At 60.6% G+C, this 20,177-nt stretch overlaps 1 protein-coding gene across 2 annotated transcripts in view; it reads left to right on the plus strand.

Annotated features, from left to right (window-relative positions):
• Positions 1 to 12,436: 12,436 nt before the first annotated feature.
• SEMA4B (semaphorin 4B) overlaps positions 12,437 to 20,177 on the plus strand; it is a 44,598-nt gene continuing 36,857 nt past the window's right edge. Inside the window, exon 1 of one of the 2 annotated variants that reach the window (XM_073304591.2) lies at positions 12,437 to 12,504. The gene's annotated coding sequence lies outside the window, so the exon portion shown is untranslated. Of the gene's footprint in view, positions 12,505 to 19,084; positions 19,165 to 20,177 lie in introns of those variants that run through there. The other variant, XM_073304590.2, reaches the window with a different exon arrangement.

A 20,177-nucleotide genomic window follows, 5' to 3' on the forward strand; every position in this document is an offset into this window, starting at 1 on the left:
TGGGCGTCCTACCTCTCAGCCCCCTGCCCTTGCCTCTGTGCCCCCAGCCCTGCTGAGGGCCTCACGCATCTGCTGGAACAGGGCCCCAAACCTCGGGCCACCCCAGCTCGCCTGACCGCTCTCCAGGCTGCAGCATCTCGAGGATGGAGGGGCCCAGAGCTGAGTGCAGGATCCGGACATGGCCCAGAGCCCTCAAGAGAGGGACTCTCCCCACCCGGGTCCAGAGCCCCGGGATTGAGGGGTCTGCAGCTGGGCTCAGTACCCCAGGTGCACGACCTGTCCTTTTGTCACTAATCTTCAGGGAGCAAGTCGCTCATTTCCCCAGCGGGTCTCCTCCCCCAAGGAGCCCTTTCCCCAAGGGCTGCTGCTTTCCTACCGACAGCTACGTGCTTGGGGCCCCTGTGCTGGGGGGGTTCGGGGAGCCTGTCTGGGCTCCGTGCTGGCATGTCCAGGCACAGGGGTGCCTGAATGGGGGCTCTGCACATTGAGAGGAACAGGGTTCTTGGGCCGAATGGGGGCAGACACAGTCTGGTTTGGGGCTGGGACTGGCAGCTGAGGCCCAGTCTCCAGGAGGCAGCCACTCCCCCGCTAGGCTTGACCACGCCGTCCTGCTTCCCCAGAAGTTACCCCTGTGGCCCGGCCCAGGGCTCCTCAGCCCCGTGGCTGGGCAGGGCAGCCGGGGGAGCTGCCCCTGCAAAATGGGGCTCCGGTGCCTCGGAGCTGGTGCAGAGCCAGTGTGTCCGGGGAGCAGCTGCTGCCAGACAGAGCGTCCCAAGGACGCAGGCAGCCAGCAATAAACAGCATCAAGGCAGGGGACAAAGGGCAGGCAGCGAGGTGCTTCCAGCAGTGGCTACTGGCTTGGCTACGTACTCCCCACCCAGAGACTTGGGGCAGCGGGAGGCCGCTGCAGGGGCAGACTCAGGCCCTCACGTGCTGGGTTGTGGCTGTTGGTGCGACTTGCTGCCAGGGAATGGGCAGGGGCAGAGTGGCAAGGGCAGGCAGGAGGGGCTCCGGGGGGCATCTTTGCCCTTCCCGGAAGCTGCTCTCACGCCGTGGTGGGTAAGTGGGTGTCAAGGTGGCTAGTCTCCACACCCAGGGCAGGCAGCTGGGCAGGGTGAGGGGGAAGCAGCCCCAGGGAAAAAGGAGACGTCACTGCTGCTAATATGGAAACCGTCCCTTGAGTTTAAATCCTCGCACTGCATGAGGGCTGCAGAACCGCGCAGCAGCCGGGAGTGGGGTGGGCCTGGGGCTGGAGTCACGGGGGCTGCAGGGCTAGACGGGGCACGGTAGAGCAATGCAGAGGGAGCTCACACACACCTGCCCGCCCTGAGCCAGGCTCTAGCAGGGGGTGCGTCCGGCCTTCGCTTTCTCAAGCAATAAGAAAGGAATAAAAGCTGAAGGCCGCAGCCTGCCTGGGTCCTGTTTGAGGGTGAACCGAAATCGCCCTCCTGTGCTTCCCTTGGCTCCCCTCCAGCTTAGCAGCTCTAAGGGGAGCCGCTCGCTGGCTTATCTGATAGTCCCCGGTGACCTGCCCAGGGCCGAGTGGTTCCACGTGGCGGCATGGCTGGGGTTGCTCTGGAAAGTCCTTGGGGTCGGTCCCTCCCCAGCACTGTCTGCTGCCTGGAGCCCTGTCGAGCTAAGAACGGAGCCAGTGGCTGGTGCGGAGCTGGCATCCGGGTACCCTTCAAGCTCCAAGCGGTGGGCCTGGAGCTACCTCTTTCGTCCGCTGGGACGTGAGGGGGGCTCAGCAGCGGTGCCCTAGGGCGGGAACATGAGCTCAGCCCTCCAAAGGGAGCGTGGTGCTGGTGAGCGACACGGCTGCTTGCCAGGACCCCGGCCTGCTGAAAGCCTGAGCTAAGCCTGGACGCTTCCCAGCTCACCCGGTCTCTATGCAGCGTGTTCTGCGGGCATGAGTGAGGGGCCTTGGCTTCACCGTTCCCTGTCACAGACCCTGGGGGCTCCCAGGTGTAACATGGTGCCAGCGACGTGTTCTGCACCCTGCACGTGGCTCCTGCTGGGCCCCCAGACCTCAGCTAATGGCTGGGGTGAGGCCCACCCCAGGAATGGCTCATTCTCGGCAGCCTCGCTTCACTCACAAGGCTGCAACAGCTTCCCAGCGTCCTGGAGCCCAAAGTGTGACGCAGCGGGGCGGCGGGAGTGTTGACCTGGGAATGGGGCAGGGGAGTTTCACTGGGGATGGGAGACCTGGGAGCCTGTCACCTGAGCCGGGAGTGCGAGGGGGAGGTAACACCTCTGCCCAGGAATGCGGACGGAGACTGCAGCAGGGAACCTGCTGGGTGGGTTTAGTTTTTCAGGTTGGGGCTGGGGAGAGGAACACAGGGAACCCCAGGGCTGGGGTCTAAGCTCCCTGCTCCCCCAGAAGGACGTGATTGAGGGGTCCTGGTTGTACCCACAAGCTCTGTTTTGGACTGTGTTCCTGTTGTCCAATAAACCTTCTGTTTTACTTTACTGGCTCAGTGAATCCCAGGAAGAGGGGTGCAGGGCCCGGACTCCCCCACACTCCGTGACACAAGGTTCCAACCTGCCCGCATGGGGGGCTGGGCCGGCGTCAGTCCTGGCTCTGACAGCTCTCCAGAGCGAGCGGCCACAAACCAGGCCACAGTTAAAGGCAGGAGGAGGGCAGAATGTTCCTGGGAGCAGGGCCGGGGTAACCACTAAGTGAGCTGTAGCCCACGAAAGCTCATGCTCAAATAAATTGGTTAGTCTCTAAGGTGCCACAAGTACTCCTTTTCTTTAGGCCAACTAGGTGGCCGCCTAGGGCACCAAGATTTGGGAGCACCAAAAAGTGGTGCCCCCCCCCATTTTTTTTACACTATTGCTGGAAAACGAATGAATAAAGAGAAGAGAAACATTGTTGAACTTGCATTTTAACTTGTCGTTCTCTCGTAGGTTCCAGCTATAGCCCACGCCAGCTCTGCGTGGCGGGCACACGCCTACTGCTTCACGACGGTACAAAGTGGCCAGGACGTCGTTGTCCTCGTCGCGCGGCCGTCCCCCGTTCTGACAGGCCGTGCGCCGAGCCGAGTTCACTCGGGTTCGGAGGCTGTCGACTGAGGCTAGTTATATTTGTTGCGTTGTTTCAGATCTCAGACTCTGGCGCTCGCTGCTGCACCATTTCGCGAACACTCTGGGCCAATGGTGTGTGGCTGCTCGGCATCTGAGTGTATCTGTTTATTGTACGAATATGCCTGTGTAGGTTGTTGACATTTGTCATGTTGATATTGTCAGTTGTATGGTGGAGTATCCACCATTTTGATTTCATGCATTTTATTCATAACAATAATTAGATATTCTAAAGGTAGAATGAAATGTAGTAGATTTTGATATATAGGGGAGGGACGCAAGGTGGAAGTTTCACCTAGGGTGCAAAATATCCTTGCACCGGCCCTGCCTGGGAGTGTGGTGTCTTTGGGGACCCATAGTGTGTGAGTCCCAGGGCTAGGAAGAGCTGGCAGTCCCGTCCCTCCAACATGAGTCTCTCTTTAGGGGGCAAGGGGATCATGGCCCTTAAAACAATCATTGGTCCTTCGGGCCAAGCCAAACTCCAGCCTGTTTGCTGAGAGCCCCATGCACCTGTCTCCCACTCCCAGGAATCTGCCTCAAGCACTGAGCCCCGTGTGGCCTGGAGGCTCCCTCCACCCATGACTCCCAGTGGACTCGAAAAGGGGCATCTGGGCCCTGAAAGCAGTTGGGAGCGAGGTGAGCAGGGCTGTCTGGGGATGGGTGAGCAGCAGGTGAGAGCTGCTAGGGACTGCAGGGAGCTGCAGTTGGTTCCTGGGGGAAGGCGGGAGAGCAGCGGGAGGGGTTGCTGGCTGCTGTCCCTAAGCCAGGGAGCTGGAGGCTGGGAGCAGTGGCAGGACCAAGGGAGCGAGGGATCGCAGCAGAGGGGCTAGGGGGTCCTGCTGGGAAGAGCAGGGCTGCACTCTGGCTGGAAGGCTGAGGTGGCTGGCCTGGCAGTAGGACAGGAGATGACGAGCCCAGGGACTGGTGAAGATGCAGGAGTGGGAGGCCTCGAGGGACTAGATATCAGGGTGTGAGAAATGGCCCATGTTGGAGACTCTTGTTGCAGGCTATTTTGCACACAGGTTTGTAATAAACTAGCCCTGCGGAGGGTGTTAGTGAGGCAAGAGAGCCTGTGTAGAGCTCCTGGGGACCCTGAAGGAGGGAAACTGAGGCAGGTGCCAGTGGCTGGAGGGTGCTCCAGGAGGGCTGTAGCTTTGGGGTGCTTGTCCCCAGCTTGTTCTGCTGAGGCATCCGTGTTGGGGAGGGCAGAAAATAAGGTGAATGAAAGAGCCTGAATGCTCAGTATCCTCTGGCTGGTGCCCCCTCCGAGGGAGGGGGAGAGCTTCCTTCGCTGCTAGGCCAGAGGCCTGGGTGCCTGTCTCAGCCCCGCAGGCTCCTCTCTGCTCTGCCCGGCAGCGGCTCTAATTTTAGCAGTGGCCTTACTGAGAAAGGGAGTTGCTGACTGCTGGTCTGGCTCTGCCTTGGCTTGCAGCTGCCTGCGAATTCCAGGGGCCCAAGCCAGAGCCGGTGCTGGGCTTTGCTGACAGCCCTGGGGCCTGCCCTGCAGACCCCCTCCTGCCCCACAGGCCCGCCAGCCCCACACTGGGCTTTGTTGACCGCTCTTCCCCCTGCCCTGCAGGCCCCGCATTGGGCTTTGCTGACAGCCCTCTAGCCTGCTCCGCAGACCTGCCTGCCCCGTGGTGGGCAGGAACTCAGTCCTGCGGGGCATGCTGGTCAACATGCAGCCAATCTCCAAAAGCCCACGCCCTGGCCGTGCTTGCTGCCGGCGGGAGGAACAGGCTCCCATGGCTTGCTTTGCCTGAGGGAGGGCTGGCCAGCGGGAGCAGCTGGGCTGCCAGCATCTAGGCTGGGGTAGGAGCTGCTCCGCCAGCAGTGGTTCACCAGCCAGGCGAGCACTGCACGGCCTCACGCAGAAGGCCCCAAAGCTACAGAATACATTGTGCGTGTTCGCTTTACTCTAACTGCTGCCTAGATCCAGCTCTCGGACAATCTGGTCTCTGACCTATGGTCCCAGCTCTCTGCGGTAGCAAAACGCGAGGCCAGCGAGTTAGAAGAGCCTTACCCCCTGGGGCAGAGGCTGGTTTCTGTGGGAGCTCTCGGCGTGGTTCCCCTGCTAGGCTCCAGCTCACTCTGGGACCTGAGCCCCATGGGGCATGGGTGCTCTGGTCCCACCCTCCCCTGCCCGGCATCACCCCTGCAGGCCATTGTGCAGAGGCAGGGCAGAGGCCGGAGCACCCCGGGCAGAGGCTGGTTGCCATGGCTGTGACTTTGCGGCAGGCTCTGGGTGCTGGTCCCCTGGGTCCCAGGCTGCTGGAGCTGAGTGCGTGCATTGGAGTCCAGCTGAGCCTCCCCATTTTGCAGCTGGGGCCTAGCACCCTCCTGGCACCATGGGGAGAGGGGGCAGGAGGGGCATTTCCTGGGACTCAGGTCTGAATCAATGCTCACACGGTGCAGCCTGGTACCCACACCCTGAGAGGGGGCTGCTTGGCTGTAGGGACGCGTTAGTGCCGGATTCAGGCAGTAACCAGGTGGCCTGTGTGCCTCCCTGATCCCTGCTGGGCCCCTGCCTGCCCGGAGCCCCCTGGGAGGGGAGGGAGCTGTGGGAGGCAACCTGGTTTCCCCATGCCCCAGGTACCCCCAGCTCCCATTGCCCCTCCCCCAATCCCGCTGCCCCCCACCCCCTTTGTGACTCTGGGGCAGGGGATCCTGCTGCTGCCCCTCCCTGGGGTTAGGGCTCTGGGGAACGGCACTATGGAGTGCATAGGCCTGGGCTGGCCACGTCCCCGGCATGGGGCCATTCCCTCTGGAGCTCCGGCTACTCGTGCCCTCCCGCAGGGAACGAGACCGACACGCGGGTGCTGCCTTTCCAGGCACGCACAGGGGAGCAGGCTGCAGCCAGTCCAGGCGCCTGGCAGCTCAGAGCCCGAGGGGAGCTGTCGCGATGGATCCACGTGCCCCAAGCGAGGGAGGAGCCCCCTGGCCTGGCCTGGCTTTCCCCATTGTTCTGCAGCTTTGATCCAATTACACCTGGACTCCCCAGAGTCCTGCCGGGGAAGGGCCGAATGCCCACACATGAAGTTGGGCACCTCGCTCTGAGACCTGATGCCCAGAGGGCCAGCTCCTCTGGAGATCTGGCTACTGGTACCTAGGGGCCCCGGCTGCCGGAGTCACGCTGCCGAGCCTGGAAGGGTTGACCAGGAGCCAGTGCCAGGTTGCTGAGCCCTCTACTCCACACCAGGGGGCGCTGCTCCCCCGCTGGTCCCAGGCTGGCCGGGGGCTGTGCAAAGTGGGGCCTGCTCCCCACCGCTTCACCCCCTGCTGCACCCTCGGGGCTCCTCGTTGCCCCCAGCCCTGGCTGCAGGGAGAGTCAGCCCCAGCCCTGTTCGTGCGCCCCAGAGCTCCTCAGGCAGCTGCCAGAGCCAGGAGATGGAGTCCCAGGACTCGGTGCAGCTCCGGCAGGAACTGTGCCCCTCTGCCCTTTGACGGCCTGAGAGACAAGGGGTCCCCAGGCACTGGCTCCACGTGGTGGAGTCGGCAGTCGCTGGTGCTGGGCTAAGTCTGTGCAGCAGCTGGGGATTGCGTGGGTCCATGGCACGCACAGCGTTGCAATGGGACTCACGAACAGCAGTGCACTCCTACGCCTGTGTCTGCGGGTGCGTGTTGGTGAACGGGTGTGCATGTGAGCAGGTTACCGAGCGTGCACGTGCAGGGACGATCACGCCATGGCTGGGTGAGCGGAGCTGAAGGCCACAGGTCGTAACCCTGGGCTCAGAGCTGGTCTGAGGAGAACGGCTCCCGGGGTGTCAGACAGGAACCTGGCTCCTTTGGCCTAGCTCGTGGCCTGGTAACATTCATCTGCTGCACCTTCCGCGGGCCTGTGGCCTGGAGCGCTCAGATAGGGTTGCCGCACCCTGTCCCTGGCAGCTCCGGCCGTTTGCCCAGGGGCAGCACCAGTGACCCAGCCAGTCACCCCAGAGCAAACATCCCCCAGACATGTCCTTTTCCTTATCTTTGAAAACTCGTGGCGAACGGGGGAAGTCCCGGATGACTGGAAAAAGGCTAATGTAGTGCCAATCTTTAAAAAGGGAAGAAGGAGGATCCTGGGAACTACAGGCCAGTCAGCCTCACCTCAGTCCCTGGAAATATCATGGAGCAGGTCCTCAAAGAATCAATCCTGAAGCACTTGCATGAGAGGAAAGTGATCAGGAACAGCCAGCATGGATTCACCAAGGGAAGGTCATGCCTGACTAATCTAATCGCCTTTTATGATGAGATTACTGGTTCTGTGGATGAAGGGAAAGCAGTGGATGTTTCGTTTCTTGACTTTAGCAAAGCTTTTGACACGGTCTCCCACAGTATTCTTGTCAGCAAGTTAAGGAAGTATGGGCTGGATGAATGCACTATAAGGTGGGTAGAAAGCTGGCTAGATTGTCGGGCTCAACGGGTAGTGATCAATGGCTCCATGTCTAGTTGGCAGCCGGTATCAAGTGGAGTGCCCCAAGGGTCGGTCCTGGGGCCAGTTTTGTTCAATATCTTCATAAATGATCTGGAGGATGGTGTGGATTGCACCCTCAGCAAATTTGCGGATGATACTAAACTGGGAGGAGTGGTAGATACGCTGGAGGGGAGGGATAGGATACAGAAGGACCTAGACAAATTGGAGGATTGGGCCAAAAGAAATCTGATGAGGTTCAATAAGGATAAGTGCAGGGTCCTGCACTTAGGATGGAAGAATCCAATGCACCGCTACAGACTAGGGACCGAATGGCTAGGCAGCAGTTCTGCAGAAAAGGACCTAGGGGTTACAGTGGACGAAAAGCTGGATATGAGTCAACAGTGAGCCCTTGTTGCCAAGAAGGCCAATGGCATTTTGGGATGTATAAGTAGGGGCATTGCCAGCAGATCAAGGGACGTGATCGTTCCCCTCTATTCGACATTGGTGAGGCCTCATCTGGAGTACTGTGTCCAGTTTTGGGCCCCACACTACAAGAAGGATGTGGATAAATTGGAGAGAGTCCAGCGAAGGGCAACAAAAATGATTAGGGGTCTAGAACACATGACTTATGAGGAGAGGCTGAGGGAGCTGGGATTGTTTAGCCTGCAGAAGAGAAGAATGAGGGGGGATTTGATAGCTGCTTTCAACTACCTGAAAGGGGGTTCCAAAGAGGATGGCTCTAGACTGTTCTCAATGGTAGCAGATGACAGAACGAGGAGTAATGGTCTCAAGCTGCAGTGGGGGAGGTTTAGATTGGATATTAGGAAAAACTTTTTCACTAAGAGGGTGGTGAAACACTGGAATGCGTTACCTAGGGAGGTGGTAGAATCTCCTTCCTTAGAGGTTTTTAAGGTCAGGCTTGACAAAGCCCTGGCTGGGATGATTTAACTGGGAATTGGTCCTGCTTCGAGCGGGGGGTTGGACTAGATGACCTTCTGGGGTCCCTTCCAACCCTGATATTCTATGATTCTATGATTCTTTAGCGCTGACAGGCCCGGTTTGGCACTCGTCTCATTTACAGCCATGAGGTGTCAAGTGCCCAGCACTGATGGCTTCTTCACAGCAGCCACCAGCCACAGGGATGAGGGCCCAGTGCAGGGCTCCGATCCGGGCTTGGCAGGGGCAAGGGGAGTGAAGTGTCCAGAGCAGGGCTCAGATCTGGGGTCGTGGTGTGTGATGTGCCCAAGGCTGGGCTCGGATCTGGGGCCGAGGGGCGTGAGGTACCCAGAGCTGGGCTCGGCTCCGGGCCGAGGGGCATGAGGTACCCAGAGCTGGGCTCGGCTCCGGGCCGAGGGGCATGAGGTACCCAGAGCTGGGCTCGGCTCCGGGGCCGAGGGGCGTGAGCTGCCCAGAGGTGGGCTCAGATCTGGGGCCGAGGGGTGTGAGGTACCCAGAGCTGGGCTCAGATCCGGGGTCCCCAGCATCACAGACTGAGCGATCCCCCTGAAACCCCGGGAGCTGAGGGGAAGTGTCCCCAGGCAACGAGCGAGGTGGCCCGAGAACATATCCTGTGGCAGGGTTGCCAGCCCCTGCATACACATTTCTGGGTATCCCCTTTGCATGCTGCACCCTCAGCTGGATCCTACCAGTGCCTGACGAGCATCTCAGCCCCTCACTATCCATCCCAGCCCCTTGGTGGAGACCCCTGGTGAGGGCACAATGTGGGAGGAGCACAGGGCACAGGCTGCGGGGCAGGGGAGGTGTGGTTAGGGGGTGGTAGCTCTAAGACTGCTCTGAGCCTGGCTTTGCTCCCTTTCCTGAGGAAATCCAAAGGTCCCTCAGGCCAGGAGCAGGCTGGCTTGTGCCGTGGGTAAGGAATCTGCTGGGTTCTCACGCCAAGGAGACGAGAGCTTCACGTGGGAAGAGCTGCAGGCCCAGGGCCAAGGCAGGAATGGCCCAGACCATGCCCCTCTTGCCAGGGGGCTCTGAGGACCCTGGGGGGCTCGCCGTGGCCAGGCTGTGTTGGCACAGACCGGACCATTGTGGCAGGAGTCAGCTTCCCACGGCCTGCCACCCTGACTCCGCTGCCTTCTGTAACTGAGGGGCACCCGGTGCTCTGCGGCCTGTTCTCTGTGCCCAGCACGGTGCCAGGAGGGTCAGGGCCCACACCGGAGCCCTACTGCCCCTCCCCAGCCCCTGCCCTGGGCAGTCACGCCCGGGCCGGCTGCCCCACAGCCTGGCACAGCGAGCTGCCCATTGCCCCTGTGCTGCCCGGGCTGACTGCAGGGGGACTCAGGGCCTTCTCCCCAGGGGTCGCCTGGGTCTGATGGGTGCGGAAAGGGAGGACGAGCGGGGAGCACTCCCGACACTGCCCAGCCTGGTTTCAGGGAGCTCAGGTGTGGCCTCCCCACGGTGCCCAGCCCTGCTGGTTTCAGAGACACCCCACTGCTGGGAGCCATCCCAGTGCTGCAGCCAGCAACCCACCTGCGAGAGCCCAGGAGCTCGCCTGGGATGGCCTGGCAGAGCAGTGGGGCTGGGGGGAGCCCTGCCACAGGCCAGTCGGAGCGGTCTCAACCTTGGCCTCTCTGCTCACCTTGGCAGAGCTAGGGCAGGAGCCCAGAGGCGGGAAGGCCGTGTGGCCTCCCCTTGCAGACGTGTGGGACCGCGTGGGGGGCTGGCACACTGGGGAGATACCAGTTCCATAGCCTTGTGGCACCGTCCCCCGTGTAGCTATGGTTACCAGGTCTCATGGTCGCCCAAGCTGCCCATCTCCTCAGGGTGCGGTGGGGTCGGGGTGGAGGGGAGCACCCCAGTGAACTGTGCGACGGCAGCACTGTGTCCCCTCATCAGCACTGGCGCTCAGGGGCAGGAACTGGGTCAGGAGGGTCCCAGGCCCTGAACTCCTGGCCTCTGGATCTGGGAATCCCAGGCATGGGGGAAGCAGCCATGACTCTAAGGTCCCAGAAGTGGTGCAGGGATCTCTGGCCCTCCCAGCACTGAGCCCCGGCACAGAGGGGATGAGTCTGTGCCTTGAGAGACCCTGCCCCAGGCCTGCTGAGCAGCAGTCAGCTGGAGGGGAGGGGGTCGGCTAGGCAGGGTCATGTTTGTGCTGGGTCTCTCCAGTTCTGCCCCAGGGCTGCAGGCCAGCCCCTGTGATCCAGCACAGCCGGCAGCTGCCTGTCTTTATGGCAGGAGAGACCAGGCGGGTGAGGTAATATCTTCTACTGGACCAACTTCTGGTGGGGAGGCAAGAAGCTATGGAGCCACCCAGTGCTTCTCCAGGCCTCCCTGGTGGGAAGAGATGGGTTTGCAGAAGTAGTTAGCCTGTTAACAGAGGCCTGTTAACATCTCTGCAGTCTGAGGGCAAAAAAGGGGGGGCTCAGTGGGCTACAGATCATTGTAAGAAGCCGTAAATCCAGGTCTGTTCAGTCAGTGATTGTCAGTGTCTAGCAGAGTGATGACTCTGAGCCCCCCGGCTCACCTTTGGAGAGCATTGGGCAGGTTTCCGCGGCGGCTGAGGACTGAGTGGCAGCCAGTCCTCACTTTGTCTGCTTTCCCCACATAGTTAACATAAGAACATCAGAATGGCCACACTGGGTCAGACCAAAGGTCCATCTAGCCCAGTATCCCTGTCTTCCAACAGCGGCCAATGGCAGGTGCCCAGAGGGAATGAACAGAACAGGGAGTCATCAAGTGATCCATCCCCTGTCACCCATTCCCAGCTTCTGGCAAACAGAGGCTAGGGACACCATCCCTGCCCATGCTGGCTAATAGCCATTGGTGGACCTGTCCTCCAGGAACATATCTAGTTCTTTTTTGAACCCTGTTATAGTCTTGGCCTTCACAACATCCTCTGTCAAGGAGTTCCACAGGTTGACTATGCGTTCTGTGAAAAAATACTTCCTTTTGTTTGTTTTAAACCTGCTGCCTGTTAATTTCATGTGGTGACCCCCAGTTCTTGTGTTATGAGCAGTAAATAACACTTCCTTATTTACTTTCTCCACACCAGTCATAGTCTTATAGACCTCAATCATATCCCCACTGTAGTCGTCTCTTTTCCAACATGAAAAGTCCCAGCCCCATTAATCTCTCCTCATATGGAAGCCGTTCCATACCCCTAATAATTTTTGTTGCCTTTTTCTGAACCTTTTCCAATTCCAATATATCTTTTTTGAGATGGGGCGACCACATCTGCCCGCAGTATTCAAACTGTTACACCTGGTGGTTAAGGAGGCTGGTCACAGTGGGCCTGTGTATAGTGTGGGGGGGGATTACATTAGGAGCCCAGGACAAGGCTTCCCTCCCGTTCCCAGGCAGGCTGCGGACAGCGTGGGGCACTGGCAGGGGTAGGACAAGTGCAAAGGGAGGAGCTTGGGAGCAGGCTGCCTAACGCTCCCCCGGCCCACAGCCAGTGCCAGCCTGTGCCGAAGGGCCCAGAGCTGACCTCCCCCCATACCCGCTTGGCAGAGGGGGAAGGACTGAGGCTAAATAGGCAGCGCTGGGGGCGAGAGGGCAGGGTTCTGGGTGCGTGCACCAGCATGGGCTCTGCCCACTCAGCCGGGCTCTCTCTGGACAGTGGGTGTATAAGGATAAAACCCAAGCCAGGCTCACTCCTTGCGGCTGCTCTCTCCTCCCCAGGGCTGCTGTGAAACCTTCTCCCCCACTCAGTCTCACCCGGCCAAGTGCCACTGGAAGGACACGTGCCTGTCACCTCCTCTCTGGCTGGGGGGCTGTGCAGCTTTCTGCAGCAACAGCTGGGCCCAGTGCATGAACCACTCCTGTGCCAGCCCTTGCAGCGAGATCCCATCAGACGGGAGCATTGTGCTCAGCCAGTCTGACCTGTCCAGACCAGGCCAGAGACCCCCTGCAGCAGTCCCTGCACCTGTCCAGCCCAGAGCCTGTCATCTGCATACTTTACCAGCAGTGGTTTTAGGTTCCTTCCAGGTCATCGAGAAAGCTAGTGAATAGCACTGGACCAAGACCGGCCCCCTGCAGAGCCCCGCTAGCCACAACCCAACTGGATGGTGAGTTCCCATTTACAATTACTTCTTGAGAATTGTCAGTCAGCCAGTTCTGACTCCATTTAACAAGGTGTGATGAAGCGAGACTGTTCTTAATGTTTCCTCTGAATACTGTAGGGGTGCCTCAGTCTCCCCTAGGCATTTCTTAAGTCTCTAGGTGGTGGGATAAGGGGGTGTAATTGTTGCAGAGCAAAAGGCCAATGTACATAAATGGCCGAAACTCTGTCTCCTGGCCATTGATGGCTGGGGCCCTTCCCCCCTGCAAGGTGAGAGCTAAAGGGTTGGAGAACAAAGGAATCCAGAGACCTCCTGGCCCCGGAAAGGGACAAAGCCTGGAGGAGGAGGGGTGGAGAGTGAATCAGTTGGGACTGGCTGGAAACGTGAAGGGCAGACGTGGTTGTCTGGCTCACCGCCCCCAAGAATGGACCCGGCTGGGGGGTCCTGTTCTCTGTACCTACAAACTCTGTTTTAGACCATGTTCCTGTCGTCTAATAATCCTTCTGTTTTACTGGCTGGCTGAGACTCCCGTCTGACTACGGATTTGGGGGGCAGGACCCTCTGGCTTCCCCAGGACCCTGCCTGAGTGGACTGGCTGTGGGAAGCGCACGGAGGGGCAGAGGAGGCTGAATGCTCCGAGGTCAGACCCAGGAAGGTGGAAGCTGTGTGAGCTGTGTGTCCTGCAGACAGGCTGCTCCCTGAGAGGAGACTTCCCCAGAGTCCTGCCTGGCTTTATGGGGAGCCGTTCCAGAGCATCGCCCAGGGACTCCGGGACACATGGGCTGTATAGATTTTGTATCGAGCTAATTTTGTAATCAGCATGTTGTGTGGTACTAAGACAAATACCTGAAGGAACCCTGAGCAATCTCGTGTCAGCACAGTCACCTTGAACCCAACGTATACTCTCATCCGAGTGCGACAGCAGGTTTCTTTGACACGCAGTGTTGTCTATTAAAACCATGTCAAGTGGCATTAGTTGTGCTGCCCTCCCCATATTCTTTCCCGAGTGTGTCCCAGGTCAGTTCCACGCTCTGTGATCCCTGTCACACTGGCTGGCTGTAATTATCCAGCTTCTCCCAGTTATGCTTTTGAAATATTGGCACAGTCATTTCCTCCCCGTGTTGCAGGGTTTGTGAAGTCCCTCCAGGCCTGGCACAGAGAGCTGCCCAGCCAGCGCCGGGGCGTGGATATCCAGTCCTGCTGATCACAGCATGGCCAGCTTTAGTCGCTGCTGTTTAACTTTCTGTCAGAACCCAGGGCCTTGCATTATCACTGTGAGCACGACACCCAGCACCTGCCCTTTGCCAGTCACACGGACAGACGCCCCCTGCCCACTCGTGTCCCAGGGGATTGCCTCTCCCAGAGAACCTCAGCCCCCCCCAGCCAGGGTGGGACAAGGGCCTTGTGAACTGCGCTGGCTAGTTAGGTTCTCTGACGGTGGTGCCGAGCAGGACTGACGGCCTACACAGGGGCTGTTCTGGCAGCAAGTGCGGGAACCCTTTGCAAAGTCTGAGGAGCCAGGATGTCAGCAGGAGGCTCCCAGCCCCGTTAGATCATATATACGCTGATCTCCTGCCCCAGCGACACTCGCTGCCTCCTGTCAGCCGTCATTACCACAATCCCCCCACCGGGCACCGGGCTCATGGAGTCAGGACGCGGCCTGCAGCACATCTGGGCTGCTGAGATCTTGCCAACTCAGCCAAATCATTGGAGCCGGTTCAGCCTTCCCTACATAGAAACAAGTGATTCTGCACATTGCCAGCAAATGAGTCAGGGCAGCTGGGCTGGCTAGCTCTCGCTCCCCCTAAGCCAGAGTCGGACTGGGACGGGACGCCATTCCAGAGCAGCTGCAGGAATCTCTGTACCAGACCTTCACCTCGCCTGACCCCGAGCGAACATGAACTCTGAGTCACAGGCCCCTGGGGGGCAGGGCTCCCCCCAGAGCTGCAGAGGAAACGTCAGGAGGATGGTGGGATCCCTGGGTATGAGGCCTGTCTCTAACCACTAGACGGTGCTGCCTCCAATGAGCTCTGCAGGCAAAGCTATTTGCCAGAGGTGAGGGGCCGTGCTTTCTGCAGCCCCAGGGCCAGAGAACCAGAGCTGGAACATGAATTAGCTGGCAACAAGCCCACCCGCAGAGGGGGCTGCCCAGAGGAGGGGGGCCCAGCTTTCTGATAAGCAACTGGATTAACATGATCTAGCACAGAGCCCCTGGGTGCCTGCCAGCTTTAAACGTCAAAGGGGGGAGACCAGAGCCGGCAGCAGCCTCCCCGCCACCTCCCAGGGGGCCGCGTATTTCAGCCCAGTCCCCTCCCCATCCCTAGCTTCACCAGAATTTTCCTGAGCCCATTATGTTCCTGGGCTGGAGACAAGACGCAGGCCCAAGGCACAGCCCCCCTCCCCATAGCTCAGGGCTTCCCCACCAGGCTGCATGTTAGCAACCTTCCTTGCCCCGTGTGGCAGCACAGGCTTGTGTATGTGGGACCCCACCCACACTGGGCCCCAGTGACCTGCCACTGAGCTGCACCTCCACGGCCCCTCTCCCGTGGCCAGCTGCACGCAACAACCGGCGGTGTCCCTGGGAACTGGTGAGCTGCTCAGCTGCAGCCAGCCCCAGACAAGCCGTCCAGTGGCAACCCCTCGCACAGGGCACGCTGCACAGTGACTCCCCACCCCGGTGTGGTCCATGCAACAGCCACCCCACCCCACAGCCCTGGGAGCTCCCTGGCCTGCGTGTTGCTCCAACCCCCATGAAGGGGCAAAGGCCAAGGACATGGCCGCTCTTACAGTGCGGGAGGTTTTCCTGAGGTTGGATCTAAACCTGCTCTTCTGTAGTTTGAACCCACTGCCTCTTGTCCCGCCCTCTGTGGCAAGAGAGAACAAATTTCTCCATCTCTTTCATGGCAGCCTTTCAAGTATCTGAAGACTGCGATCCTGTCTCCCCTTAATCTCTTCTTCTCCAGACCGAACATACCCAGTTCCTTCAGCCTTTGCTCGTATGGCTGCATTCCTTCCCTTTGTCATCTTTGTCGCTCGCCTCGCCTCGGGATCCTTTCCAGCATGGGCAGCAGGTATTGTAGGCAACCTGCCTCCCCAAACAGCCGCCGTCCGCCTCCAGCCCAGCCTTCCTCCTGCAGGGACTTGGGGCTGCCTGGTGCTAGGCCGTGCAGCACTCAGGGGCTGGCCACCCGAGCACCGGGACTGAGGGCCGCCGGGACACCCAGGGCCGGGAGCGCAGCATCCGTGCTGCCCGGCCACCCGCAGCGCCGAGGCTGTGGGCACTGTGGACATGCCACACAGGGGCTGTGGGCACCGAGGCTGGGGCCTCGCCCTCAGGCTGTCCAGGCGCTGGGGCCGGGGGGGTGGGGGCGCAGTGGGGGTGCTTTCGGCTCCTGCAGAGAAGGGAAAGGTGTCACGGAGTCCCCGGGTGATGCTCTGGAACGGCTCCCTACAGAGCCAGTCAGGACTCTGGGGAAGTCTCCTCTCTGGGAGCAGCCTGTCTGCAGGACACACAGCTCACCCGGCTCCACCTTCCTGGGTCTGACCTCGGAGCATTCAGCATCCTCTGCCCCTCCGTGCGCTTCCCACAGCCAGTCCACCTAAGTGGGGTCCTGGAGAAGCCAGAGGGTCCTGCCCCCCAACTCCGCAGGCAGACGTGACTCTCAGCCAGTCGGGGAAACAGAAGGTTTATTAGACGACAGGAACATGGTCTAAACCAGAGCTTGTAGGTGCAGAGAACAGGACCCCTCAGCTGGGTCCATTTTGGGGGGCAGTGAGCCAGACAACCCCGTCTGCCCTTCACTCCTCGTCCCCAGCCAGCCCCAAACTGAAACTCCCTCCAGCCCCTCCTCTGGGCTTTGGCCCTGTCCCGGGCCAGGAGGTCACCGGATTCCTTTGTTCTCCAACCCTTTAGCTCTCACCTTGCAGGGGGGAAGGGCCAGGCCATCAGTTGCCAGGAAACAGGGTGTCGGCCATTCTCTGTGTCCAGACCCCTGCACACACCTGCCCTCTAGGGCTCTGCAAGGATCACACACCCTTATCCCACCCCCTAGATATTTAAGGACTGCATAGGGGGTGCTTTCGGCTCCTGCAGGGGAGGGAAAGGTAGAAGGGGGGAGGGGCAGGGTCTTGGGCACAAGGGATGAGGCCAGCGGTTAGCCTCTCTGGACAGCCGGATCACTGACTGCCCATGGTTTCCAGTTTCTCCACGTCCTTTCTATGCATTGGTGAGCGATGCTGGACACAGTTCTCCAGCTGAGCAGAGCGAAACTATCTCCTCCCGTGACTTGCATGCTCTGTACCTCTGTCAATGCAACCTCAAATTGCATTGGCTTTTTTGCAACAGCATCGCATTGCTGACTCATGTCGAGGTTGCGATCCACCCCAACTCCCAGATCCTTCTTAGACGTGCTGCTGCCAGGCCAGTTCTCCCCCACTCTGGAATTGTGCGTTTGGTTTTTCTTCCCAAAGTGGAGCATCTCACATTGGTCCTTGTTGAATGTCGTTGTGTTGTCAATAGCCCAGGTCTCCAATTGATCCGGATCCCTCTGAATTTTAGCTCTGTTCTCCAAAGTGTTGGCAACCCTCTCCCCAGCTTTGTGTCACCTGCAGACTTCGTCAGCGCGCTCTCTAGTCCTCCGTCCAGGGCATTAATAAAGATCCTAAATCACACCGGGCCCAGAACTGATCCCTGTGGAACCCCACTGGAGACCTCCCTCCAACCTGACCTCATTCCATTCCTAGTCACTCTTTGTCTGTGGTTGTTTAACCAACCATGTGTCCGCTTAATGGTAGTTCTGCTGAGCCCACATTTCTCCAGCTTACTTGTCACAATGTCCTGTGGGACTGTGTCCAAAGCCTGGCTGAAGTCCAGCCTCTCTCCTTCCGAACCACTAGGCAGAGGCAGGGGGCTCTTGGTGGAGAAGTAGCTGTAGAACTCCCTGCCGTTGGAGATCTGACGGACCAGAGCATTGCAACATTGGGGTGTCCACACAAAACGCACCCCTGCCCTAACCTTCCCCAGTGCCAGATGCTGCCCGGGAGCGACACAGCCAAGGGGCTCTACAGCAAGCTGGACCCAGGCTCTGGGGTGAGGCCCCTGGAGCTGCAGCAGCATCAGAGAGATGTTCACGTGCCAGATGGTTCGCTGAACTCAGAATGGACGTGAGGGACCTGCTCAGCCAGTCACTCAGCCTTGTTCTTTGACATTACAGTCAGCGTATTTCATGCTGGCCCCTGGTTTGGAGCTTTCTGCGCACACCATCCGCTGGCACATGCAGGCTTCCCACCTGTAGAGATGCCTGGGGCAGCAGCCCTCTGAGAGAGATGGTTTCAGGCTCTCTGCAGACTCAGGCAGACCTCCCTCCATTGCATACAAGTGGGTCATGCTTTTTAACTTCCCTTTGCAACCACAAGGGCTAGAAATGCTGATGAGTTTCTGGAGCTGACTGTGCCGCAGGAGGCGAGTATTGTGGGCATGGAGTCCCACATGGGACAGGAGGACTGGTGATGCAGACTGCAATCTGTACAAGGGCAGAGGGAGAATGACCCTCTCCTTGCAAATGCCAGCTGCAGCCCATGGGGTGGCCTAGTTGAAGAGGCATCCCCTGATGTCTCTGGAGGTAGAACCTTTCCTTGCAGTGAGAGGGATGGGGCTCCTGGACCTGCCATGGAGTGACGTCCCATAACCCATCTCTGGGCTCTCACCCAGACACGAGATGCCTGCTTTCTGCGCCTGGAGCTTGCTGCGGTCCCAGGAGCAGGAGTGTTTGCAAGTCTCCTGCTCTGGCTTGCAGCTGCCTCCCAGACAAGCCCACGCTTCCTGCTTGCCAGAGCCTGCGCTGTGGCTAGCCCTGCCGTTCCTCGCCCCGCTGTCAGGGGCTCGCTCACGCACCCCCAGAACGCTGGACGTTCCGGTACTCCTGGGAACGGTGGGATCCCGCGCCGGCCGTGTGACCTCTTGTGCACGGTGTGTGCGAGGTCACGCCAGCAGTGCACTCTGCCTCCCCCGTCCCACACCAGACGAAGCCACGGACAGGGGACAACCCTGAGGAATGTGGGTACCCAGCTGAGGGTGGGCGAACGCCCTGCTGCCTTGTTACGCTGGCCGGCTAGCACACAGAGGGCCCCCGACTAGCCAGTCTGCCCTGCCCGGGATCCCTGCTCCCAGCCTGAGCAGAGGTTTGGGACAGAGCCCCCAGGCCCAGGCCGGGATGGAGAATCCGCCCCAGGGGGCACTGGCCCACTCCAGTCCGGCTCTGCCCGCTCCTGTCCCCAGGGCTCCCGGGGCAGCGCTCCAGGGCGCCCTCCCGCCTTCTCTCCCAGCTTTTCTGGGGCTGCCCAGAGCAGGGGCTTGGGACGGAGCCCTGCGGGTGACCCCCGCCTCGCCCCGGCCCGGCCCGGCCCGGCCCGGCCCGGCCCGGCGAGCCCCTGAGCACGGGGCGGGGCCCAGCCTGGCCCCAGCTGCCGAGGTGCGGGGGGCTGGCGAGCCCGGGCGGGGTCTGCGGCGAGCCCGGCCGCCCCTCGCTCTCGGGCTGGGGGCCGCGCAGACCCCGCCCCGCCGGGCAGGAGGCGGCGCGGAGCCGAGCCGAGCCGAGCCGGGCCGGGCCGGGGGCTCCCACCGGGGACATTCCCGCCCGGGCAGCGGGGCCGGAGGCGTCCGAGCTGGTGAGGACCCGGGTGGGGGGGGGCTGGTGTGAATGTGGGGCTGTGTGCAGCGGCTGTATGGGGGGGGCTGTGTGTGCCGGGGGCTGGGTGTGGGGCTGGTGTAGGTGTGGGGCTGGGTGTGCAGGGGGCTGTCCGGGGCTGTGTGTGTGGGGCTGGTGTAGGTGTGGGGCTGGGTGTGCAGGGGGCTGGGTGTGCAGGGGGCTGGTGTAGGTGTGGGGCTGTGTGTGTGGGGCTGGTGTAGGTGTGGGGCTGTGTGTGCAGGGGGCTGTGTGTGTGGGGCTGTGTGTGGGGCTGGTGTAGGTGTGGGGCTGGGTGTGCAGGGGGCTGGTGTAGGTGTGGGGCTGTGTGTGCAGGGGGCTGTGTGTGGGGCTGTGTGTGGGGCTGGTGTAGGTGTGGGGCTGTGCGTGCAGGGGGCTGTCCGGGGCTGTGTGTGGGGCTGGTGTAGGTGTGGGGCTGGGTGTGCAGGGGGCTGGTGTAGGTGTGGGGCTGTGTGTGCAGGGGGCTGTGTGTGGGGCTGGTGTAGGTGTGGGGCTGGGTGTGCAGGGGGCTGGTGTAGGTGTGGGGCTGTGTGTGCAGGGGGCTGTGTGTGGGGCTGGTGTAGGTGTGGGGCTGTGTGTGCAGGGGGCTGTGTGTGGGGCTGGTGTAGGTGTGGGGCTGGGTGTGGGGCTGGTGTAGGTGTGGGGCTGTGCGTGCAGGGGGCTGTCCGGGGCTGTGTGTGGGGCTGGTGTAGGTGTGGGGCTGTGTGTGTGGGGCTGGTGTAGGTGTGGGGCTGTGCGTGCAGGGGGCTGTCCGGGGCTGTGTGTGGGGCTGGTGTAGGTGTGGGGCTGTGTGTGTGGGGCTGGTGTAGGTGTGGGGCTGTGCGTGCAGGGGGCTGTCCGGGGCTGTGTGTGGGGCTGGTGTAGGTGTGGGGCTGTGTGTGTGGGGCTGGTGTAGGTGTGGGGCTGTGCGTGCAGGGGGCTGTGTGTGGGGCTGGTGTAGGTGTGGGGCTGTGTGTGCAGGGGGCTGGTGTAGGT

Source organism: Lepidochelys kempii, chromosome 10, assembly GCF_965140285.1.
Source record: "Lepidochelys kempii isolate rLepKem1 chromosome 10, rLepKem1.hap1, whole genome shotgun sequence".
In the NCBI taxonomy this organism is placed as follows: Eukaryota; Metazoa; Chordata; order Testudines; family Cheloniidae; genus Lepidochelys; species Lepidochelys kempii.